The sequence below is a fragment of the Staurois parvus genome, unplaced genomic scaffold (assembly GCF_062004578.1).
Source record: "Staurois parvus isolate SC_StPar_1 unplaced genomic scaffold, SC_StPar_1.0 ptg000316l, whole genome shotgun sequence".
In the NCBI taxonomy this organism is placed as follows: Eukaryota; Metazoa; Chordata; class Amphibia; order Anura; family Ranidae; genus Staurois; species Staurois parvus.
Window position 1 is genome coordinate 830,717 of NW_028318112.1, and position 27,317 is coordinate 858,033.

General features: G+C 43.1%; 1 protein-coding gene across 10 annotated transcripts in view; it reads left to right on the top strand.

Moving 5' to 3' along the window:
- Positions 1 to 27,317, top strand: part of CHADL (chondroadherin like) — a 414,651-nt gene that overhangs the window by 163,918 nt on the left and 223,416 nt on the right. For 2 of the 10 annotated variants that reach the window (XM_089683620.1, XM_089683617.1), the window contains one exon: positions 15,115 to 15,262. The exons of 6 other annotated variants lie outside the window; for them this stretch is intronic. The gene's annotated coding sequence lies outside the window, so the exon portion shown is untranslated. The remainder of the gene's footprint in view (positions 1 to 15,114; positions 15,263 to 27,317) is intronic. 2 more of the 10 variants (XM_089683621.1, XM_089683616.1) reach the window with 1 other exon arrangement.

The following is a 27,317-nucleotide window of genomic DNA, read 5'->3' on the forward strand; positions in this document are numbered from 1 at the left end:
CTTTTACCTTCTGCTATCTTACATGCTGTAGTGAGGGTTTGAAGCTCTGCTTCCTGGGCAGATAAAGTTGGTGATAATGCTCCTGCTTGTAGAATTTCAAATTCCGAGGTCACAGCATAACCTGTGTGGTACTTGCCTCCTTCATCTGCATATCTGGAGCCATCCACAAAAAGTGTGTAATCAGGGTTTTCCAGAGGAATTTCACACACTGTAGGGAGATGTGTGGTTTCCATGCGCATCATTTCAAAGCAGTCATGTGGAATAGTGCAGGGGTCTCCTTCTTCGCCTTCTTCTCCCCCCTCGAAAAATGGCAGAAGGGTGGCTGGGTTGAGGGTGAGACACCTTTGGAGGGTCACATTGTCAGGAATGAGGAGGGAGATTTGCAACCGTAGATATCTGGCCGTGGACAGGTGTCGGGGTTGTACCTGATTCAGGATGGCAGCAATGTTATGCGGTGCCAGAAGAAGCAGGGGGTGTGCTAAAACGAGGTCTGAAGTTTTGTCCAACAGTGCTTGAGCAGCAAAGACAGCTCTTAGACATGAAGGACCACCCCTAGCTATGGGGTCCAAATGGCAAGAATAGTACCCAATGGGTCTGGTTTGCCCTCCATGTTCATGAGCTAGGACCCCCGTGGCGTGACCTTGCTTTTCTGACACAAACAGTTTGAAAGATTTCTCATAATCTGGAAGTCCCAAGGCAGGAGCGGTGGATATTGCTTTCTTCAGCAGAATAAAATTGTCCAGGGCCTCACTTGACAAGGTAAATGGCACAGACTTGAGAGCATCATAGAATAGTTGCATAAGGACCGATGCATCAGGGATCCATGCCCTGCAGTAGGATATGAGTCCAAGAAAGGCATGCAGTTGTTTAGCTGCTTTAGGTTGGGGAATATCCTGGATTACAGCTACACGGTCCCCCAGTCTTGTTTGAAGATACTGCCATAAGGGGTGACACGGGTTTGCCCATTTCCTAACGAGAGTTGGGCCGTGGTGGTTGATATCCTTGCTGCCCTTCCTGGGGGTCCCTGTCTTGTCTGGGATATCTTGGGGCTCTACATTCTCTTCTAAAGTGTCCCTGTTTCCCACAGTTATAACAGGTGATCCTTTCCCTGATATTGGGCAATGGTGGTGGACGAGAGTAGGTGGGATCTTCGTCATTGACCACCATGAGGGGCGCTGTTTTTTTCCCTTTTTTAGTTTTCTATGCCTCCTGGCCACCAACAGTAAGTCAGACATCTTCATAGAGCGGTATTCAGGGCGGACCACCATCAGACCTTTCCTGATAACCTCTTTGAGCCCTGAGACAAAAACAGTTGAAAGCATGTGTGTGTGTGCCTTTTCATATTGAGAGAAGCCCAGATCATCAAAGGCCTGTATGAGTCTGGCATAATACTTCTCCACAGACTCCCCTTTATCTTGGGTGATGTCTTGAATCGTGGTAGTCTGATCCACCAATTTCTCCTTTGCCCAGTCGTGGAGCTGGGCAAAGAACTCCATGCCTGAAGAATAGGAAATAACACTTGTCAGGCAGGCATCATTGAAGGCCGTCTGCATAACTGGCCAGAAAACATGTCCTGCTTTAATTTGGCATAGACTGAGCAGGTCTTTTCAAGTAGCTGAGTAAGTTTCTTGTATCTGCACTACCCTGCGGTTAAAGGGCATTGGCTGTTTCTCTGGGTCAGGCAGACTCATCACTAAGGCCGCTGCTTGTGATGGGGTAAAAGTGACATACATTACCGGTGCCCCTTCCGGTAATCTTGAATGTGGGGGCTGTCTTGTGTACTGTTCCTGTTTAGGTTGTACTCCACTGTGCGTGGGTTTGGGAGTCAAATCTATTGGCGCCCTTCCTGCTTGCGGTTGTTGATCATCCGACTCGAATGCATTGTCATTCAGGTATCTGGCTTGTGAAGATGACGCTTCCATATTGAGGAAAACGGGAGTGTGGTAGGAACCATCCTGGTTTAGAACAGGGAGAACTGGGCATATGCCTTATTTAGGCTCTCGGGTGTACCAAGATGGCCGCCAGGCGGAAGTGCACTGGGCTGGACAGGAAATGACAATACAGGTGCAGCAAGATGGCTGCTACCAGGAAGTGTACTGGGCAGGGCAGGAAGTGACAATACAGGTGCAGCAAGATGGCTGCTAGTGGGAAGTGTACTGGGCAGGGCTGGGGTGGTGGGAATAAAGTAGGCGTTAGATGAAGGGCAGGGCTGTCCCTCCCCTCCTCCGCCCCACATTCCAACATAGGGCGGTGGTTTTAGCACACTTCCATTTACAATTTTGTGATACACATACAATGTACAATCGCCATTTTCTTGAATTTCTTCCAACTATCCTTCTTTATGCAACACTTTTCCAGTTCTGTACCAAACTTCTGTCACGTTCAGCAAACCTTTATCACATAAAATTCCTCTCTGTTCCTGTAATAATTTACGCCAGTCCTCCGGCTGAAGTCAGGCAATGCTGACCTTCAGCTTACAAACTTTCGCTGCTTTAGATAACTTTTTAACTGCTTCACTTCCTTCTCTCCTCTTCACAATATCACATGCTAGCAATCCTTTCTGACTTGGCTGTTTTCTGACCCATCTCCCCCCCCTCTCTCTGGGTCACCCAACTCGTAGCGAAACTCTTCTCACTCTGTTCTGTTCTTTCACCGTAGTCTCAGCTAACGGTTTCAGAGGCAGCGCGGGCAACTATTAGATTAATATTCCTACTCCGCTGCTTTCTGTCTTATCTCAGAACAAACAGTGATCCACAAATACACTCAGAACAGGACATTACACCTGCCGCCCCTCGCTCCGTGAAGCCTCAGCAGCTGAGCTAAACCCTCAGGGGTCTCCCACACTGTCAACCCCGAGTCACCATCCATAGACGCTTGTTGCAAGGTTTCCGTCTTCCAGGGGCCGACAGCTCACCTGGTCAGGACACTCATTGCAACTTGTTGCAAGGTTCCATCTTCCAGGGGCCCACAGCTCACCTGGTCAGGACACTCATTGCAACTTATCTTTCAGTCTACTGAGTTATCACAGTCGCACAGGATGACAGACACTGAACAAATACACAGTCAGCAGAGATCCAATGGCAGGTTCGTTAAACAGCCCCAGGCAATAAATAAAAATTACCTGTCTCTAGATGACCTCTGGAAGCCGACAAAACTGGCAGCTAGGACTGGACAGAAACAAATCGTACAGTGGTAAGTATAAAAAGTACCTACCGTACTCTCAGGGGTGCGCAAATCCATTTTGGTCTGGCTCGGCCAGCCGCTCAGTCCCTCGCGCGGACTTCCGTCGGTCAGAACCTGGGGCCCCTCGTTGGGCAGCCAGCTAAAAAGGTTGTGAGAACCACAATCAGGCTCAGGGTAGGATTTCTGCTGCTGTTCCTAATTTTGAGATATGGATTGTGTGCACGCCTGAAAATAATTACACGGACAACTGTCCAGTACAACCACTTTCACATCGACTCTGTTTATTGCAGGGCGGTGCTTAACCTTTTATACATAGAGAACAATAGAGTATACGTCACTATTACGTAAATACAGTCACATTCTAAAAGGCACATTTTGCTTGGCTGAAATATGGGAGAAATGTAGAAACTTGAAGCTTGCTTCTCATCCCGTTATCTTTTTCACTCCCCCTCATACTCAAAGCCTAAGTATAAGGTCCTCTCAGTGCGAAGGGAGGGGTTGAGAGCATCACTCTGAGCAAAACAATTTATGGAGGACTGCAAAGCCCAGCAGACAAAAATATATATTTACGCACAACATATATATTTAGAAATATGAAAAAGTATAAAAGTAACTATGTATAAAATGTATATTTTAAACAGGAAACAGAATAGGCATTTTACCAAATCCATCACACCTTAACTAAATTTGGGATCACTGGTTTCATAAAGTCCGCCATTATGGCATTATACTCTACTCCCTCCGCTCAGGTTTTCACGTCTAATGCCCTGTCAGCCCCATTTAATATCACAAATGGAATGAGACAGGGCTGTCCTCTATCTCCTATCATTTTTTCACTGGTAATGGAACCTTTAGCGGCTCAGATTAGATCCAATCCACGGATATCGGGTATTCAAGTAGCGTCCACCTCTCATAAAATAGGTCTGTTTGCAGACTATGTAATCCTTACTGTCACTGATCCGATGCAGTCTCTTACTGAAATTTCAGCTTCTTTGCAGTCCTTTAGCGAAGTGTCTTATTATAAACTCAACATCACCAAATCCTGTGCCCTTCCTATTGCAATTAGAAAAGGACCCCTGAATTCCCTTAAGGTTAAATTTCCTTACCAATGGACCAATAAGAAATTAGTCTACCTTGGTATTTGCATATCTGCCACGTCCTCCCATACTTTCAAAAATAGTTTTGAAAAACTGTACCAATCTACTTTGATGGAAATTCAAAGGCTTGACAAATTCGAAACATCGTGGATAGGTAGAATAGCAGCATTTAAGATGTTAATCTTTCCTAAGATCTTGTATTACTTCTGAACAATCCCGATTCTCATCCCTGGTCCTATTTTCATAAATTAGATGTCGCTGTAAAAAGATTTATATGGAAGAGGAAAGAACCGCAGATCACGTTTCTGGCCTTTACTAAACACAAATCGAAAGGAGGAATGGGTCTACCTGTCTTAGCTATGTACTATTATGCAACACTCTTAGACCAACTTCCGGCGTGGTTTGTCCCTACGGACAAATTATGGGCGCAAATAGAACAGAATGTGATCCCTAATAAAGACCTACGGGCCCTACTTCTAGCTAGATCGGCTTAACCTAAAATATTAACCACATTATTACCATCTATTACCGCAACATTGGAAGCTTGGAAAATGGTATTGAACTTATGCCCGATTCCTCTCCTAAACTGCACATGAATATCCCAATTTCTGCATACGAACACCTTATCCCAAACCTTAACACTAAACCGTTGAGGGACCTGGGGTATAGTACATTTGCAAAAATAAAACAACCCGTCTCAAGTAAAGGTACGCACCCTTTTCTTCAAGTAAGGGAATTCCTTGGTACTGGCTTACAGTCCTGGTTAGAGATAGACTCCAAGCTATGGCACATCATAACCAACCCTATTAGAATGAATAAAGGAATTTCCAAACTTTATACATTTTTACATTATGACCGTGATATTTCCACAGTAAATAGCATAGATCGGTGGGAAAGGGATTTGCAAAGATCTTTAACAAAAGATGAATGGGAATACGCCTTGAATAGTAGTTTGAGTATTTCTAGGTGTACTAACCACTGGGATTGCTCCCTGAAAATAATAAACCGCAACTACTTTACCCCATATAAATTAGCTAAAATGTATCCCAACACATCTTCATTATGTTGGAGAAACTGTGGCGGAGAGGGGAACATACTCCACATTTTGTGGAAATGTCCTTGTCTACAATTGTTCTGGCGGGAAGTCTTCGCACTTATATCCAGGGTGTCAGGCATAATTTCACATTTGGCCCTACACAACCTTACTTTAAACCTGTTCCCTAGTAAATATAGAACAATAATAGGTCACATTCTTATCGCTGCTAGGTTGGCTATTACTAGTAGATGGAAATCGACAAACACTCCCTTATCCGAGCATGCAGCCCGGCAGGTCAGGAAAGGGGTTCCTGACCTGCCGGGCTGCATGCTCGGATAAGGGTCTGATATGGATATTGAGGGGGTCCCCACGCTGTTTTTTTTTTTTTTTTTTTTATTTCGGCGTGGAGTTCCCCCTTAATATCCATACCAGAACTGAAGGGCTTGGTATGGATGGGAGGGGGGACCCACGCTGTTTTTTTATTATTTATTTAATTCACAGAAATAATTTAAAATTCAGCTGTCAGTGGGAAACCCCGGTGACAGCTGAAACGTTCCTTCTGTCCCTGCAGAGAGCTCCACTATTATATTTGACATTAAAAAGTATAGAGACTGCAACATTGTATCTATTTGTATCCATTTCGGATATATATGTTTTTATTCGGATACATATAGATACAATGTTGCAACCTTTATACTTTTTAATGTCAAATAAAATAGCTCAGCTCTCTGCAGGGACAGAAGTAATTACTTCGCTATTATATTTGCCAGCCATAGACGGGGCGAAAATCGGACAATTTTTTTTACCATTGGTGGTAACGTTGGCCCATTGAACAACCGATTTTTCGTTTTTTTCTTTTTTTTTTCTAAAAAACGGTCAGTTTTCCGCCCCATCTATGGCCTGCATTTTTCTTTTTCTTCTTTTTCTTATTCTTTTTTTATTCTTTTTCATTTTCTTCTTTTTCTTGCAGGTCATGTCTCATGTGCATATTTTTTATCTGTTAAAAGATCAGCCAATTTGCCGATCATTGCAGCTAAAATCGGCCGATCTGCAAAATCGGCTGATTTTTATCCAAATTTACCAATTAAAAAAAGTGGCAAAATCCCCAAAAATGGCTGACCAATTAACCCACTAACGGCCCGAAAATCAGCCGTTTTTTTTTTCCGGACGATTTTAGACCCATCTAAAGCAGGCCATAGATGGGTCTAAAATCAGCCGATTTTTCTGCCGAAAAAAAAATCGAACGATTTTCGGGCCGTTAGTGGGTTAATTGGTCAGCCGTTTTTCGGGATTTTGGCACATTTTTCATCAGTAAATTTGGAAAAAAATGTCCAACTTTACTGATAAACAAAATATGCTAAAATCCAGAAAAATGGCCGACCAATTATCCCACTAACGGAAGAGGCCCTTGTCCCCATTAACATGGGGACAAGGTGCTTTGGGGGGGAGCCCCCCTGCCCCAAAAGCACCCCCCCATGTGGAGGGCATGTGGCCTGGTATGGTTTAGGAGGGGGGCGCACGCTCGTCCCCCCCCCCCTTTCCTGACCTGCCGGGCTGCATGCTCGGATAAGGGTCTGGTATGGATTTTGGGGGGATCCCCAAGCTGTTTTTTATTTAATTTTGGCGTGGAGTTCCCCCTAAATATCCATACCAGACCCGAAGGGCTTGGTGTGGATGGGAGGGGGGACCCCATGCCGTTTTGTATTTATTATGGTGCTGGTTTTTAAATGTAATTCTCCCTTTTTTTTTCTTCACTATAGCTCAGAAATTCACCTGTCACTTCCCCAGCTAAAAGAGAGAGTTTTCTTGGAATGTATATCCCTAAAGGAAACAATGTTTACTTTGAGTTTATTAAAAGATACAAAGTTTTCTGTAACTTCGGGGAAAGTGACTTCTAAGCTTGTGAACTATAGTGAAGAAAAAAAAAGGCGGCATTTGCATTTGAAAATCAGTGCCGACATACACTTTGTATTGCGAAAAAAAATTATTAACAATTGTGTAAACCGAGGCATTATTTTCAATGGATTTTCATTCGTAAACCAAAAATTAAGTTAACCAAGGCATTGGTAAACCGAGGTACACCTGTATTAGTATTGCAATCCTTTGTATTGGGATACATAGAACCAACATACATCTGAATTGGCAACATAGCACAACATTTGTGTCGCATTTGAGATATCTGGCTAGTTACACTGACCTTGCCCAGGGACCTAGGATTGATTCACACCACAGAAATACAGGCAGGATTAGTGTTCAACAGCTCTGTGGATTAGTGGTTAGCACTACTGTCTCACAATGCTAGGGTTGTTGGTTTGAATCCCAACCACAGCAATAAATTTGCATGATCTCTGTGTGACTACCCTAACATACATGTGCTGGTGGCAGCATCTTTGCTTTCTGTTTAAATGATCCCTAGAATGTGAATTAGAATGAGGCCTTGTCTGTTCAAACACCTTTAAAGTAGCACCTTATGTGAATGTCAAACCATGGGATGAGATAAGGGCCTGGACTAATGATTGATTGGATAATGCTGGTTTGCACTCCACATCCTTTGGGAAAGTTTGTCAAACCATGAGAAGAGTGAGCGAAAGAGATGGATTACAAAAAAAAAAAATAATGGCATGGAGTCCCCCCCCCCCCCCAAATCCATAACAGACCCTTATCTGAGCATGCAGATACCGCATGCCTTCAAAGATTTATTTCCTTTGTTGAATTGCCTGCTTGGTTCACACTGGATGTGATTTAAAATTGTGCTTTTTGTTGTCAATTTCACCGTGTTTTTTGTAGATTTACCAATGAGCTATTGCGTTTTCAATTGTGTTTTGCATTGCGATTTCTATATGTGAAATCGCTACAAAATGCTGAAAAAGTTAGACGAGAACTACTTTTGAAATTGTGCTGAAGCAAATCGCTTACGTTAAGACACTCACATCCACATTCATTAGATCGGATATCAGGTACAATTTCAATTCCCAAATCGCACCTGAAATCGTGCACCCTGGATGCGACTTGGCATGCGATTTGCATGGCATGCGACTTGAAAATCGTATGCCAAGTCGCACCCTATTGTCTGCTGTTAGAGCAGTCACATGGGTGCGTTTACGACACTGATTTCTAAAGTAGTACATGTACTACTTTTGTGACAATTTGCATAGATATCTGTGTCAGATGTCTTGCAAATCGTATGGAAATCAGCATCTTCACTGTACGTTGCACAATTTCTAAATCGGCTTTGATGTGACCGCGGTGTAAGGCCTTTTTATGTTTGATTTCCTGAGTGTTTTTCCGATTTATGGGAAATACCGCATACTAGCAAAAGTGAATTGACATTTTCAGTATTGCATGCGAGATGTGGTCATGTGACTGCCTTAACTCATGCGATAATCTGGAGTGCATTGTGCGCATAGGGCCAAGAAATATTGCCAATAGGGTTCCCTTTCACGTTCCTGTTCAATGTTCTGTTGTATGCTGCACAGGTACAGTTCACTGTGACTTTCTTTCTGACTCTGATTTGTGGGGCCTGTATACCAAGGGTTAACGCCGGTGGGAAGAGGATTCATCAGGTGCAAACACTTTCTCTGACCAAATGAATGACAGTGATCGGTGTGGCCTACCTTATATATAGAGATGCAGTTGGGGCTGACTTTTGCCTTGTACAGTCACATTATTTCTGCATGTCCTTGTCTATGGTGGTTTGGGGAGGAAGAGATATTGTGGTGAATTGCCCCAGGCCACACTCGCGCTGTGTTTTGATGTGGGCTGTAAATGTTTTGCATGTTCTTCCTTCTAAGGTGTTTGTGTGTTATTGTACAATGATTGTGTTTATTACCTTTGCATTGTAATCCTAACACATGTCCATTGCTCTGCTCTTCCAAGTTTGCTTTATTTAGAATGATATGCAGTTTTCAGACAAACATGGTGAGAAATGTATGTGTGGGGGATTTGGGGAGGGGGGAGGTGTTTATATTTTGGCATGTATGTATTTTTATATTGATATTTCGATCTGCAGCTTCTGTGAATAAGCCCAAGTGATTCATATTAACCATTTGTTTCCTGCTGTAACCTGTGAAAGCACAGTTCATTATAAGTATAATCTTTTAGATTGTAAGCTCTTATGAGCAGGACCTTTCTATTTTAGCAACATCAATCCTGCTTTTTTTTTCACACCAAGATATTGAATGTAGCTCTTTGTTGCTGTCCAAATAAATGTGGAATGTGTATTTGATCAATAAACATTTGTACTATGTATTTTTTGGGGGGATTATTTCATGTTCTAGTTGTATGTTGCACAGTGGCTAAATGGTTAGCACTTCCACCTGGCAGTCTAGGGTTGTTGGTTTGAATCCCAGCCATGGCACCTCCTGCCTGGAGGTTGCATGTTCTCCCTGTGCCTGTTTCCTCCAGGTACTCTGGTTTTCTCCCACACTCTAAAGACATGCTGGTAGGTTAATTGGATCCTGTCAAAATTGGCCCTAGTATATGTATGAATGTAAGTTAGGGCTCTTAGTATGCCCCTTGAGGGTTAGGGACTGATGTGAAATTACCACATCTATATGTAAAGCGCTGCATAAATTAACAGCGCTATATAAGTATCTGAAATGTACTAGCAGCCCTAACACTTATTTTTGCTAGCTATATAATATGCCCAAATCTTCCTTAGAGCTCACATGTGCAAGTATGTCCAAAATAACAAACCAAAAGCCCCCTATTGCATGACAAGACCATGTTATGTACCAATGAATAGGTCATGTTCACTGTGCAGTTAGCTATTCTTTTTCTACAATCCTCTTTACAGTAATAAATTGGGCCCCCAATTTATGTTGACTTTGGTCCTTTACTGGCAAATATATATTCGCCAATGTCATATACACACAGTATAGCTGCAAGCATACATTCACCAATGCCAAATCTACAATAGAACTGCAAACATATATTTGCGAATGTCATATACACAATGGAGCCGCATGTAAAATTGCTATGGTGCACAAATAAACGCCAAGACGGCTGTTGGAGGAGGTGCTAGAGCAGCTGTCATACCGGAAATACGTCATGACGTTTGCGGAAGGGCGATTGCACACACCCGGAAGTGTGAGTGGATGGGAGTGTAGTTAGGAGAGTTTAGTGGTAATTTGCAAGTCTATTTTTTTAGTTTTGTGAATTGTTCTTTTGTGGAATTTCAGACCACATCTGGACATGGCGGGATCGCTGTTCTCCACCGAGGAGCTGATCCTCATTTGCTGGGGAAACATTACTAATTGTTGTATTTTCAGTTGAAAACATGTCTAATTCCTAGATCCATTGAGGTACATAGCAGAGGTTCAAGGTTCTTCCTAACTATACAGGTGGCACAGACACAAGCATACACCCAGGGCCACTGTTAGATATCATGGGGCCCCGTACAGCATACCTGACAGCCCCCCACCGCCAGAGAAAATATCCAAATTATATTTATGGTAAAAATACACTAAAAACATTATTAATGGACATAATCCCAACCATATTCCTGTGAAATCTAAATGATAAAACTGTACTGTTCATAAATAAAGCTGTGTGTGTAATTGAGGTTTTGGGGCTCATGGGTGCTGTGGCCTGTAGAGTGGGAATCAGTGGTTTGTTTTTGTGGCTATCGCCGTTTGCAGGCAACCTATGTTACACTATGGAATTGCTGCAGGTCATAATTTGACAAGCATATGGGTGCAGGTGTACAGCCCTGAACACAGACAGTGAGCATTCAGGGCCACTTCCCCACGCCTTCACACCTGTCAGATTAAAACCTGTGTTCATACAGCTGCTGTGTCCCCATAGTGTAACAGGTGGCTCTAGCCACATAAACAACCCACTCATTCATGCTGTACAGGCCAGAGGACCTGTGTGAATGGGGCATTTTTTACTTTTTTTTTTTTTTTTTCCTCCGCTCGTTAATTTCAATGGCCTGCCTAATGTGTGGGAACATGCAAAAATACTGCAGGCATATTATTTTAAATGTGTTGCACCTAACCGTGCACATCTGCAAAGGGCATTGCATTTCTTTGCTGGAAAATGTGTGTTCTTGCATGCGTTTCTGCACCACTAATGGTGTGAACAAGTCTTAAGGGCCAGTTCACACTATAGAAACAGTCTAGATGTGTTCCTGATGCGTTTTTGCATGCCCTTTTGGCATGCATGTTTTAGTGTGTTCCAGTACATTTTGGATGCGTTTTGGACACGTTGCATTGCATTTTTGTATCCCTTCCAGTTCGTTTTTTCTACTTTCTTTTTATTCAATTTAATGTGCGTTTTAGTACATTCAAGGACGTTTCAATGTGTCCCAGTACAGTTCTGTGCAGAAACAATGCAGCGTGGTCAACTTTGTTTACAGCACCTGCAATGCACTGAAAATGCAAGCGCTGATGTGAACTATGACATTGACAACCATAAAACCTTTCTGTGCGTTTGTGATGCTGAAAAAGCAACTGAAACTCATGTAGTGTGAACTGGTCCTAAAGATTATTAGAGGTAAGGGAACGGGACTGACCAGGGATTGTGAATTCAATCAGACTAGTGTTGATATACAATCAGCAATCGTATAATAATGTGAGATCTGAGCTGCAGCTGATAGAAAATGAGACACATTCACTTGATCAGTAAATAGTTAAAAAGAGTGGGGCGGTGATTCATAGATTTGCTAATGGGACAGGAGATGATGAGGTGGGGGAGGGGGTCAAGTTGTATAAGGAGACAGATTTAAAAGAAGAGAAAAAAGTTACTATGAAATATACACAGCATGAAACTTGCACATTTCCTAATTGGCAGAAGAACAGGACGCAGGTAACATTCATCCACTTTCTAGTCATTCGGCAAAATCATGATTGATTGATCAATATTCCTGGCACTGACACAACCCAGAAAATTGATCTCCATTTTTTTAACGTTCATAAATGTCAAGGAGCTTATAATCTAAGGGCAGAAACTCAGCCATGTAACTAGGTCCAATGAACCTAACAGCATGTCTTTTAAGTGTTGGCAGAAACACACCATACAGGGAAAGCATGCAAACTGGGATGTAGTCATGAGTGGGATTAGAACCCATGACCCAAGTGCTGTAAATTCTAAGCTCTAACCACTAAACCACTGTGGGAGACACAGTTTGAGATACAATGTAGAATAGTTACATTGTTTACAAATGACAAAGCGAGCACTGGTCAAATTATATAGACTACTAAAATGGTATTACACAAGATAAATATAACCACGAACAGTAGTGCATGAACTCGTGAAAGGTCATCCACCCTTGTGACAGTGTACTACACTATTAAGCACCTTTCTGGCTCCTGTGGCTGAGCTAATTCCTCCCCAGGACCATTTGGGCACCCACCCGGATGGATGGAATGCAGGAGCTGGATGACTAACCCATAGCTGCCAGCATACCGCTGCACCCCCAGATGTGCGATGTGTATAACCCATGCGCATTATTACTTTTGTTCAGGTGAGTGTAGACCAATCCCAAGGGTGGTTTACCTTTCACGAGTTCATGCACTACTGTCCGTCACGGAGAGACCACATGTGCCATTCATAGGCACTCTGTGAGTTGGTACTCTGACACGAAGGACATTCCATTATTCAGAAATGATTGTATGAACTTATTTTAGCACCATTTACCATTTTACATCATTATTGCAATTCTTTGCACTTTTTGGTTTTTACATGCGTTCATTATTGATCACATGCATTTATAGCGCTGCACTTGTCTTTAACATAGAATAGTTATGTGATTAAAGAGAATGAAGATATATCATTATATTGGGATTTGAGATATAAGTGTGAAAATGTTTAACATTTGAAAATAGAATGTATGACATTCATTAGTAAATGCATTAGTTTCCTGATCATTTTGGAGAAACAGCAAAAAAAAAAAAATAACAATTCTAATATAGGTGTACTATTTGTTACATTCTAAATATTCTCTTTTGCTAACACAAAAACTATGCTATAAAGCCAGCGCTTGTGCGCCATCTAGCGAATATATCCAGTATTGCACCTAAAAATGTGCCAGATGTGATTCCACATTTACTAATAGCAAAGTAGACGTTTGTCAATGAGATTGCTAGACGCTGCTCAGAAGACTGACAGGTCTTGATTGATTTAATTGAGTCGGCCTGAATGGTCAGAGTCTGCTAGTAGACTCACGTCCTAGTAAATCAGGGCCACTAAGTGTACGAGAGGGCCTTGACGATCAGTCATTACTCTATGGAGAAGTTTGAAGCTAAATGGTCCCACTGGAAAGAATTATCTATGCCAATTAATATTTCTGTATAGAACTGAATGCTCTGTTTTCGTGTTGCTCATGTGGATGCTCTTTCTTTATTCTTTTTCTCCTCTCTTTCCTTTCCTTTTATCTGGGTTTTGCTTCCTTTTTTCTTTTCCTTATTTCAACTATGTGTATACAGTTTGGAGGTCGGGTTCAGGTAGGCCCGCTCTTTCGGGTCTAATGTGAGTACAATCAGCACAGCGCTATGCATATCTAATATGTTTTGTTCATGAACGACCAATTGGATCAGTAGTATTACCTCTCTATATTTGTTATCCTGATATCTTATACATATATTGGTAACGATCGATGAGCTACTTTTGTGTTTTTGTTTCTTATTTCTTTGCAACTTTATGTATGTATGTATGTTATGGTGCTAAGAAAAAAAAGATGTACCCATTCTCTATTCTGAACCTGCACTGTTCATGTTTTACTTGTGTTTAAAAATCTAATAAAAAAGATTTGAAAAGAAAAAAAGAGAAGAAATCTCTGCCAGAAAAAGTGTGTGGTATGCCCACCATTAGAATATACTGCCCTGCATCCACCCACTTCTAATGGTGGGCACACATTAGGCCACACTGTGCCACATGCGCCAGTTCCAAGATTGTACGAATGTCTAAATAGTGGCACGCTTGAATAAAAATTGTCCACGTATAAGGCTGGCCATACATTATACAATTATCTTCCAATTTTCTGCCCAATTTCCTTTAGATTTACCTTCAACTGTGTAGTGCAATGGCCTGCCTAATTGGATACAACTGAAAGTGTTGTTTAGGTTTGTCCTCCTATTATATGGTTTTTGGTAAATCTAAACCAAAAATGTTCAGATAATTGTATAATGTATGGCCAGCCTAAGTCCCAAACTATCTTGCCACTGTTCCCCATGTAGTCTGGGCATCTGGGGGGGCTCCATGTGACTTTTCCCTCGTAAATCCGAAACTTATATGTATAGCCTGTTGCCCTCTCACAGGTCTTCTACATCTTGACCCCATATCTGGATCGCTTGCTGGGGAGAAATTGAATGCAAGGCAGCCAGAAAAATTAATGAGGGACTCATCAATGCAGATTTTTTGCTGGGGAATATAGACATCTGCAAATTTATGGTTAAGGTAATTTGCGAGGGGCTGAATTTTGTGGAGCTGGTCAAATTCAGGGTCACCCCGAGGATGACAGAGTGTATTGTCCTTGAAATGCATAAAACACATTATGCTCTCATACCTATGCCTGGCCATGGCAGCAGAGAACACGGACATATGATGAATTGGGTCTGTGGACCAATACAACCGCAATTCATTTTTTTTTAGTAATGCCCATGTTGAGGGTTAGGCCCCAAAAAATGTAAATTCGGAAACCGTAATGGGTTTCCATGTGAATAGTCTGGCAAGGTTTGAATTTGGGACAGGCTGGCATTCCTTGCGCAAAGTGCGCATTACGGCGCTAAGTACATGGCACTTTAAACACGGCAACAAGGGAACATCTCAACATCCTCTCATTTCTCCTCTGCTCTCCAGGTAACCACTGCTTCCATTGCCCTCTGAAGCTTCCTGCTCTTCTTGCAACTGACAACTGCCTCCTGTTGCCCTTGGTAACTACTGTTTCCATTGCCCTCTAAAACTTCCTGCTCTTCCTGCAACTGACAACTGCCTCCTGTTGCCCTTGGTAACCACTGCTTCCACTGCTCTCTCAATCGTTAAGCTACTTTGCATGCCTGAAATTATCTGCTTTGTTAGATTTTTCTGTTTTCTTTTTGTAATTATTGTGTATACTTGCCTGCATGAAGTGAACACAGCCTCATAGTGCCTTAGCTGAGATCAAACACCTTGCATTATCTTTTGTCCATCCTGCTTGCAATTTTAAGGGCAGAACACATCCCCCATGTGTCATTTATTATCTCTTAATTGAACGATTGCCAAACCTCCCAAGTATAAATTCAGTACAGTCCGTGGGACGGCTGGTGAGGGGACAGGCTGGCATTCCTTGCGCAAAGTACGCATTATGGCGCTAAGTACATGGCACTTTAAACACGGCACTTTTACTAAGGCAAGAACAAACATTAGTGCTCCACCTCAAGTAGATTGCATGTGCTCTTCCCTCTTACCGTCTGCCTTCCTTTTGTTATTTCTCCTCTCTCCAGCATGCTCTTGCTAACTCTCCTTGTTGCTATAATGCCCTCTCTTCTCAAACTCTCTCGTTTACCACTCCTCTCTACAACACAACCTGTACATATCACCCTCACTTCTGCCCTCTCAATATCTCTGCACTTATCTCCTGCTCTCTCTTGGTCCACATAATGTCACCGCTACAAAAGCACTGCGACATTTGCCCTCATATAAATCTCGCTCCCACCTCACCTCCCTCACCCTCCTATTACTACTAACTTCTGGAGACATTACCCCAAACCCTGGCCCTCCACCATCAAACTCCAACCCACAGAAGCGGCAGCCTCCCCTCTCTGGCCGCAGCTGCAACCCTCACTCTCTCATCTCAATTCCCCTGCTTCCACGCACCAACCCCTCCCTCCCTGCCCTCTGGAATGCCCGCTCAGCCTCTAACAAACTCTCTACTATCAATGACCTCTTCCTCTCCCACTCCCTCAGCCTTCTTGCTATTACTGAAACCTGGCTCCCAGATTCCGACTCTGTCTCCTCAGCTGCACTCTCCCTTGGTGGCCTCCTCTGGACTCGCTCGCCCAGACCCAGTGGCCGAAAAGGGGCGGAGTTGGACTTCTTCTTTCCCCACAATGCACGTTCTAGGTTCTTTTTGCCCCTTCATCGCTGTCCCTCAGCTCTTTTGAAGTGCACTGTATTCGTCTCTTTTCTCCTGTTTGTCTGAGGATCGCAGTCATCTTCCGGCCCCCGGGCCCAGTTTCACGCTTTCTCGATGACTTTTCAGCATGACTACCGTACTTTCTCTCCTCTGAGGTACCTGCCATCATCCTCGGTGACTTTAATATCCCAGTCAATGTTCACACCCCTGCCACCTCTCAACTACTCAACCTAACTTCCTCCTGTAACCTAACACAATGGTCACAAAATCCACCACCCACTGCAATGGCAACACCCTTGACCCTGTATTCACCCACCTATGCACTCCCTGTAACCTCTCTAACACCCATTTTCCTCACTCTGATCACAACTTTATCAGCTTCACACTCTCCCTGCCTCCTACCTCCCATGCCCCCAACCAGCAAACCGTTACCTGTAGAAACCTCCATCACCTCAGCACTGACCTTCTTCACTCCGCTACTGAGCGCCTCTATGATGAAATTGCACCCCTGTCCTGCCCAGAGCTGGCCACATCTGCCTACAACAACTATCTATCATCCTCCCTGGATGCTCTTGCTCCTCTTTCTACACGCAGAACCAGGCCTGTCACAACCCTGGCAAACAGATGACACCAGAAGTCTCAAGAGATGCAGCCACACTCTTGAGCGAGCATGGCGTAAAACTAAATCTCTGAAAGACTTTACCCTCTACAAATTCGCTCTTCTCAAATACAACTCCAGCTGTGGAGCTGCTAAGCAAACCTACTATAACACTCTCATCAAGACCCTCTCATCCAATCCTCATCAACTCTTCTCTACCCTTAATTCCTTACTCCACCCCACACTGCTTCCACCCACCAACTTACTTACTGCACAGGAGATTGCCAGTCACTTCAAGAAGAAGATCGACACAATTTGTGATGAGATCTCCAGTGTCAAGCTTCCTCCTCTAACCAACATACCAGGCCCGACACCAAACTCAACACTCTCCTCCTTCGACCCTGTTACCACCAGGGAAGTTACCAAACTTTTTTCCAAGGCCCACTTCACCACCTGTCCCCTGGATCCTTTCCCCTCACGACTGTTTCAGCCTCCTTCCTGCTGTATCCTAAACTCTCTAACCCACATCTTCAACCTCTCACTCTCCATGGACACCTTTCCCTCCCCACTCAAAAATGCACTGGTAACCCCCATTCTCAAAAAACCCTTGCTGGACTTCACCTGTTTGAATAACTTAAGACCCATCTCCCTGCTCCCGTTTTTTTCCTCCAAGCTTCTCGAGCGCCTTGTTCACAACCGTGTGAACTGCTACCTCACTGACAACAACCTTTTTGATCCCCGACAGTCTGGCTTCCGCCCACAACATTTCACAGAAGCTGCCCTACTAAAACTCACTAATGACCTACTAACTGCTAAAACCAACGGCCATTACTCCATACTCATACTCCTTGACCTTTCCGCTGCCTTTGACACAGTCGACCACCCGCTCCTCCTCAGTACACTCTACTCCATCGACCTCCGTGACTCTGCTCTCTCCTGGTTCTCCTCTTACCTTTCTCAGCGCACTTTTAGTGTCACATACTACTCCTCCTCCTCCGCTCCTCTTCCTCTTTCTGTTGGGGTACCCCAAGGTTCTGTTCTTGGGCCCCTCCTTTTCTCTCTCTATACCTCCTCCCTGGGCCAACTGATAACCTCCCATGACTTCCAATACCACCTCTATGCTGATGACAGCCAGATCTATCTCTCTACTCCCCAGCTCACTCCCTCAATCTCCTCACGTATCACAAATCTACTAAGCGACATATCAACATGGATGTCACATCACTACCTTAAACTCAATTTTTCAAAAACTGAGCTTGTAATATTTCCTCCTCTCTGGTCCCCCACTCACGACTTTACCATTAAGATCAACAGCACAACCATTGGTCCTTCCCCAAATGCCAGGGTGCTAGGCGTAATCCTAGACTCTGACCTCTCCTTTGGGCCCCACATCTACTCACTGGCTAATTCCTGCCGCCTCAACCTCCGGAACATTTCCAAAATCCGCCCCTTCCTGACCAATGACACCACAAAACTACTTATCCACGCCTTGGTTATATCCTGCCTTGATTACTGCAACTCCCTCCTCACTGGTCTACCGTTACGCAGGCTATCCCCCCTTCAGTCTATTATGAATGCTGCTGCTAGACTCATACACCTTACCAACCGATCAGCGACTGCTGCCCCTCTCTGCCAATCCCTTCACTGGCTTCCACTAACCCAACATATAAAAATACTAACCACAGCTTACAAAGCCATCCACAACACTGCCCCTAGCTACATCACCAACCTCATCCACATATACCGCCCAAATCGCCCACTCTTCTCCTCCGAAGATATCTTCCTCTCTAGATCCCTCATCACCTCCTCCCACGCTCACCTCCAGGACTTCTCTAGAGCCTCTCCCATCCTCTGGAATTCCCTTCCACAGCATGTCCGGTCAGCCTCCATCCTGTCTGCCTTTAGGCGATCTTTGAAAATACACTTCTTCAGGGAAGCCTACCGCACCTCCACCTAAGAACTGTACTTGAATCACCTCCACCAGATCATAATCTTTTGTATCACCTCCTTTAGATTGTAAGCTCCATGAGCAGGGCCCTCACATTCCTTCTGTACTGAAATGTATTGTAATTGTACTGTCTCCCTTATATTGTAAAGTGCTGCGCAAACTGTTGGCGCTATATAAATCCTGTATAATAATAATAAATTGTTGCGCATATAAATTGCTTTGATCCACAATTGATGCATACAGATCTTCCGTGAAAACAGCTCCAAAAAATCAAGGGGAGTAGGTAAATTTTGCTATTTCCACCTGAATTCCGGGTTGGGCAGTGAATGGGGGAAGTACGGGTGCTGCAGAATTTGTGGGCTGCCAATCGTGATTTGCAAGCACATCCGGAAGGATATTAGGGGCCTGTGTGCGAATTCTTGGTGGCTGTGGGACAATACTTGTGCTCGCCACTGCACCAGCTTGTACTGCACTTATGGGACACGCCACATGGCCAATTGATACTGCAGTGCTGGTATTATTATTATTATACAGCATTTATATAGCGCCAACAGTTTGAACAATATAACTGGAGACAATACAGCAACAATACAGTTCAATACAAGAGGGTTAGGAGGGCCTGATCCTGGGAGCTTACAATCTAAGAGGATGTACTAGGCCACTAGTGCTCACCAGTTCACCAAAAGGTAGCATGGCACTAGTACTGGCACTCTTCTGCATATGAGAGTCATCAAAATTTACCGAGATCAGGCCTGATTCTGCCAGCACTGCGGTTTTTGTTGTACTCACAAACGACAATAAAGTCAAGGCACATCATAAAAGAACAGCTGGGTCAACACCGCGCTGAGTAACAGTCCGTAATGGGGAATGTAGACATCCAATAGGCTGACGCGTTTCGAGGACTTGCCCAGAGGAAGAGGTGTTGACCCAACTGTTCTTTTATGATGTGCCTTGACTTTATTGTCGTTTGCGAGTACAACACCTATTTTATTTCTTATTAAACATTTTTTATGGTAATGCACTAGGCCTGTGCGTCCTCTCTTTGTTCTTTCCTCAATCAGTATATTTGGATTCCCCCGGTCTGTTGAGGGCAGCAAGGTGTGCATGTTCCAGGACATTCTTAATGTGGTTGCAGCCTGCATCCCCAAGCGCAGGAGCATTTGTGTTTGCTGGTTCAACTGACTGGGGGTCACTGACATCCCCAGTGACACCAGTACAGTGATCAGTGCAAAAAAAAAAAGGGTTAACTGTGTGAGGGGAGTGTTTTACTAGTGGGCGGGGGGTGTGTTCTTCACAGGAACACGCTGTCCCGGAAACCTAAGCTCTGCTCTCCGGAATAGTGTGCTGGAAACTGACAGGGAGCAGAGCTGCATTGTAAACAATGCAGCTTTGCTCCGTGTCAGTGTTTGCTGGCAATCGCCGGGACCCGGCGGGTAATCACCCGCCGGGACCTGGTGATTGACACCCGCGGCCGCGATCGCCTTGTGCGCGCCCCCTACCCGATATGCAAAATCACGAATATATATGTGATTTTGCGCAGCGGTGCCGCCCTGCCGCAGTATATGTACTGTGGCTGGTCGGCAACCGGTTAATATGTTTGAAGAATTTTTTGGGGTTGGTCCTGCTTTCTTTTGCAATCTATCATTTGTTTTCAATTTTTGCGGTCTTTATTTCGGTCTTTTTGCATATTCTGTTATATTCTTTGCAATATTTAAATGATGTTAGCATTCCTTCATTTTTATATTTAATGAAAGCTCTTTTCTTATCTGTAGCTTTTTTAACTTTGGCCGTAAGCCACATAGGTTTGAATTTTAGCCTTTTAAACTTGTCCATGGGAATATATTTTGCAGTATGTTCATATACGGTCTTTTTTGAAGAGTTTACCAATATTCCCTCCCAGTCTAAGTCTTGGAGAGCAGCTCTCAGCCTTGGAAAATGAGCTCTCTTAAAATTGAGCGGTTTTATTTTTCCCGTATGTGCTCGCTGTTTACAGCTAACAAATTAAATCATGTTATGGTCACGGCTACCCAGATCTTCTTTTATATGGACATTCGTAATAAGCTCTGCATGGTTTGAGATTACCAGATCCAGCAGTGCATCATTTCTTGTAAGGGCCTTTTATGAACTGTACCATAAAATTGTCCTGTAGTAGGTTTAAAATTTTTTGCCCTTTAACTGTTCCTGCAGTACAATTACTCCAGCCAATTTCCGGGTAGTTAAAATCCCCCATTATTATCACTGTCCCAACCCTTGCAGCCCTTTCGATCTGTGCAAGGAGCTGAGTCTCCACCTCCTCTAACACTGGGAGGCCTATAACAAACTCCAATGATTAACTTTTTAGTATGCACCCCCATGTGCATACTTCAGCCTCATCACACTCTTCATCAACTAGGTCCTCTTCTCACATAGAGACAGACACCACCACCTTTCCTATTTACCCTGTTTCTCCAAAAGAGAACATAGCCAGGAATATTAAATGAAGCCAGGATTCAGCAATATCAATTAAATCATGAAATAATAGAATAATGAAGCGAGTGCTAGAAACAAATGTATGAAATCAGCAGCTGAACACACTAAAAGGTAAACCAAAATGCCTTCAGATAACTAGAAAAAATAAATATTGGTGCAGCGCTAGAATAAAATGGAAATGGCCAATTCTTATCTTATAAATGCATGTATGGAATAAATGCGTTACGCATATAATATGTAATAAACCTCAATATTCACAGTAATAATCTTGACGTGAACGAGTAAATTAAAATGTGAATATTTATGAAAAACGCATGGTCATGACATGCATGGTGGTAATATAATGTCCAAAATATCTTTAAATCTGGTGCGATCTTCAAATGATTTTGTAAAGTCCCAGAGTGTTATTTCTCCTTAGGTTGATGTATTAATCATACAGAGTGCGCACTTACCAGATGCGCTGATAGCGCGTTGTATAATATTCTCCTGGTATACACGGGTCCCTCAGGTGTGATCAGGTATGCAGCCTGGGGGTAGATGGTCTTCCTAAAGGTGCTGAGGTGTGATGGTCCGTATTAGTAACTCAAACTCTTCAGAGTGCGGGGACACTCACTGGAAGTGGTGCTAGGGGATTTAAGGTGCTCAATGCAGAGCAAAAATTAGGGATATCCCATAGTGTAGTATTTAGAAGATACTTTATTAATAGTACTAAAAGTTATATTAAAAGAATGTACAAAAACTGCAGTGTGAATGAAAATGCCACAATAATGATCGCATAAGCCATGCACATAAATGACTGACCAGCTGGGAATATGAAGTGGCCGTCGGATCCCCATGATCCGACGGCTTGACGTCAACGGCTTGCAAGGGCTCCTCTTTAACGCGTTTTGAACTCAGCGTTCATTGTCAAAAGGGGTATACCTGTGTGCAGCCTGACGTCTCAATACAGCTATTTGAAAAAAGCGCCAAAAACGCAAAAGACAACAACCGTGCGCCATTTTGCCGAAGTTCAACGCAAGTGCGCATGCGCGAACCAGTGGGCACCATTTTCCCATAGACAAATGTCACAGAAATCAATTGCAGAACAGATGCTATACTGCACATGTGCGGGCGCCATTTTCCTGTAGTTCTAAGTAAAGGAAATGGTGCAAAGAGCTGTGTGGGAGCATCCCTTTACAACTTGGTGATAGAATGAAAAAAAGCCCGGAACAACAGGAGTTGATTCTGTCATACAGAGCTATTATACAGTCAGGTCCATAAATATTGGGACATCAACACAATTCTAACATTTTTGGCTCTATACACCACCACAATGGATTTGAAATGAAATGAACAAGATGTGCTTTAACTGTAGACTGGCGGCTTTAATTTGAGGGTATTTACATCTAAATCAGGTGAACGGTGTAGGAATTACAACAGTTTGCATATGTGCCTCCCACTTGTTAAGGGACCAAAACTAATGGGACAATTGGCTTCTCAACTGTTCCATGGCCAGGTGTGTGTTATTCCCTCATTTTCCCAATTACAATGAGCAGATAAAAGGTCCAGAGTTCACTTCAAGTGTGCTATTTGCATTTGGAATCTGTTGCTGTCAACTCTCAAGATGAGATCCAAAGAGCTGTCACTATCAGTAAAGCAAGCCATCATTAGGCTGAAAAAACAAAACAAACCCATCAGAGATAGCAAAAACATTAGGCGTGGCCAAAACAACTGTTTGGAACATTCTTAAAAAGAAGGAACGCACTGGTGAGCTCAGCAACACCAAAAGACCCGGAAGACCACAGAAAACCACTGTGGTGGATGACCGAAGAATTCTTTTCCTAGTGAAGAAAACACCCTTCACAACAGTTGGCCAGATCAAGAACACTCTCCAGGAGGTAGGTGTATGTGTGTCAAAGTCAACAATCAAGAGAACACTTCGCCAGAGTGAATACAGAGGGTTCACCACAAGATGTAAACCATTGGTGAACCTCAAAAATAGGAAGGCCAGATTAGAGTTTGCCAAACGACATCTAAAAAAGCCTTCACAGTTCTGGAACAACATCCTATGGACAGATGAGACCAAGATCAACTTGTACCAGAGTGATGGGAAGAGAAGAGTATGGAGAAGGAAAGGAACTGCTCATGATCCTAAGCATACCACCTCATCAGTGAAGCATGGTGGTGGTAGTGTCATGGCGTGGGCATGCATGGCTGCCAATGGAACTGGTTCTCTTGTATTTATTGATGATGTGACTGCTGACAAAAGCAGCAGGATGAATTCTGAAGTGTTTCGGGCAATATTATCTGCTCATATTCAGCCAAATGCTTCAGAACTCATTGGACGCCACTTCACAGTGCAGATGGACAATGACCCAAAGCATACTGCAAAAGCAACCAAAGAGTTTTTTAAGGGAAAGAAGCAGAATGTTATGCAATGGCCAAGTCAATCACCTGACCTGAATCCGATTGAGCATGCATTTCACTTGCTGAAGACAAAACTGCAGGGAAAATGCCCCAAGAACAAGCAGGATTTGAAGACAGTTGCAGTAGAGGCCTGGCAGAGCATCACCAGGGATGAAACCCAGCGTCTGGTGATGTCTATGCGTTTCAGACTTCAGGCTGTAATTGACTGAAAAGGATTTGCAACTAAGTATTAAAAAGTGAAAGTTTGATTTATGATTATCATTCTGTCCCATTACTTTTGGTCCCTTAACAAGTGGGAGGCACATATGCAAACTGTTGTAATTCCTACACTGTTCACCTGATTTAGATGTAAATACCATCAAATTAAAGCTGACAGTCTGCAATTAAAGCACATCTTATCCGTTTGATTTCAAATCTATTGTGGTGGTGTATAGAGCCAAAAATTTTAGAATTGTGTCAATGTCCCAATATTTATGGACCTGACTGTATATACCATGATTGTTATAAACATAATATGTGCGCCATGACAGTTAGGGTAATGGCACACATGCGTGCGCCATAGGGAAAAATTACGCCGGAACGCGCTCGTATTGCGCACACATGGGCGCCATTTTCCCTAAGTTTAAAATAAAGCAGTACAGACGGCTGTGTACCATAGTTCGAGACCGAATTGAACTTGATGACCTATATGGGCTTACTGTGATTACATGATGTAATGCTGGTTGAATCGGCATTATTTATACTATTTCAAATGCAGTAAATTCTGCAAGAAAAGAAGTATAAGAATAGAGGACGAAGAGGAGGAAAAAGAATTATTGGGAACAAAGAAGAGAAAAACATAATTGGCAAGGGAATCTTTAACCTTAGTACCGTACAATAATCACCACAAGAATTGAAAGTACTGGATAAAGGACTTAACTACGCCCCCACTATTGGACTCAACAAATTCCAAACCTACGTGGATATTCACAAATTTGTGAGAAAAATTTCAATAAAAAGGCATTTCTTGAAAAATCCTGTTACAACAACTCATATCAGCAATGGTATGATTAATTCTAATATACGAAACGCCTCACTTTTTAACCCCCCGCAGTCTAATTCTTATTTTAATGTTTTTAAAGAAACCGTTTTAAAAGATCTACAAGCTCTTAAACTTAAACGTTCTTACAATCCCAGGAATATTCAAACCGGCCTTAAGACCCTTTTAGACAACAAAGATCTGGTTGTCAGACCAGCCGACAAGGGCGGGGGGGTCGTAGTCTTAAACAAATCTGACTACGTGGCGGAAGTGCAAAATATACTGAGTGATCAGGAAACATATGGCGTGCTACCTAAAGATCCCTTACCTAGTTATAAAAAATTGCTTAAGAACATTATCAATAAGGGATATATGCACAATGTTATTACTAAAAAGGAAAAAGAGTTCTTGTGCCCAAAAGCACCAAGACTCCCCATACTTTACTGTTTGCCAAAAATCCACAAGGATCCGGTCCACACATTTTAATTTACTCATTCACTTCAAGATTATTACTGTGAATATTGATGTTTATTACATAATGTATGCGTAACGCATTTATTCCATACATGCATTTATAAGATAAGAATTGGTCATTTCCATTTTATTCTAGCGCTGCACCAATATTTATTTTTTCAATTAAATCATAGTTCTCTTCATGCACCAAAGCTTCCAACTCACGTATTTTGCTTGGCAGACTTCTGGCATTGGTGAACAAACACTTTAATCCATTGACACCTTGTTCACGCGTATTTTGCATATTTTTTATTTTCATACAAGTGGTACCAATTCCACTGGTTGTTTGTAACATGAGAACTTTCTTTTTTGCCATAGCCTTTCCCCATTCCACCCACCAATAAGTACAGACCCCTGTTTGATCTGTCTACCTCGTTATAATCTAATTCTCCCTCCCCCCCTTGATCCTAGTTTAAATACTCCTCCAGCCTTCCCACAAACCTCTCTCCTAGCACAGCAGACCCCCTTCCATTTAGGTGCAAACCATTTCTAGCATATAGGTTGCACCCCAATGAAAAGCCAGCCCTGTGCTCTAGAAACCCAAATCCTTCCCTCTTACACCAGGTCTTCAGCCATTCATTGAGTTCTCTAATCTCCCCGTCTTTCCTGAGTTGGACATGGCACAGGTAATATTTAAGAGAATATCACCTTGGAGGTCCTTCCTTTCAACTTGCAGCTAAGTTCTTTAAATTGACTCTTAAGGAGCCTCCACCTTCCATGTATCCTGTCATTGGTTCCAACATGAACCAAGACAGCTGGGTCATGCCCAGCTCCTCTCAGTAATTTATCAACCAAGTCCACCACATGCCGAACCTTGGCACCAGGGAGACCGCAAACCATTCGGTTGAGGCGATCCTGGCAACAAATTATTCTATCAGTCCTTCTGATTATAGAATCCCCTACTACCACCAGCTGTCCAGGCCTTCCTGCACTACCCTCACCACCCCTCCCAGATGGTCTGCCCTCCTGTCTGTTAAGGATAGCAGTGACATCCAGGGCTGTTACCCCTGAGCTTGCCACTCCCACATCTTCACCCAACTTGGCAAATCTGTTTGGGTGTACAAACCCTGGGCCAGCCTTCCTTTTCTGTGAGCCTCTACCGCTCCCTCTCATTACAGTAACCCATCTTCCTACCTGATAATCCTGATTAGCCCCTCCGCCCTCCACATCAATCCCATTCGCTACCTGCTCAGAGAGCAGAAGACCCCTTTTTCAAGGTTGTCGGTTCTGCCCAGTGTTGCAATTTGCTCCTCCAGATCTCTAACATGAGTTTCCAGAAGGGCAACCCGCTCACATCTGTCACAGCAGTATCCATCCTGGAGCTGTTGCTCTATTGCTGCATGCATGCGGCACACTGTGCACTGCACATAACCTTCCTCCCTGCTAGCACACATTATCCCAGTTACAATATTAACAGGAAATCTCAGTTGTCACTTACAGGTTAGTAGACTCCTGTTTTCAACTCCGTTTTTTTAACTCCACTTATTAAATGTCCACTTAGTCAAAGGTCCAGCAAGCAAAATACAGGCAAGCCCAAAAATGAGCTCAGAGTGTTCCTAAAAAGTATGTGTATGTATGAATGTGAGTTAGGGACCTTAGATTGTACACTCCTTGAGGGTTAGGGACTGATGTGAATGTACAATATATATGTAAAGCGCTGTGTAAATTGATGGCGCTATATAAGTACCTGAAATAAATAAATAAAATAAATAAAAAGCAAACAGTTAACAATAACACACAGTAACAATTTAACATTAACTCAATAAAACAACAACTTTTTTTTTTTTTTTACTTTTTACTTTTTTTTTTATTTCTTCATTTACTTTTGTAACTTTCTTTGTAACTCAACCATAAATTTCCAGTCTGTGGTTTTAGGGTCTCTCAAAATGCGATAGTTTCCTGACTATCTTATTTCGAAACCCTTGTGTGTTAATTATATACCCTGGACTGTGCTGTGCTGTACCCTAAAGTAATGATAGTGACAGAAGCAGTCCTT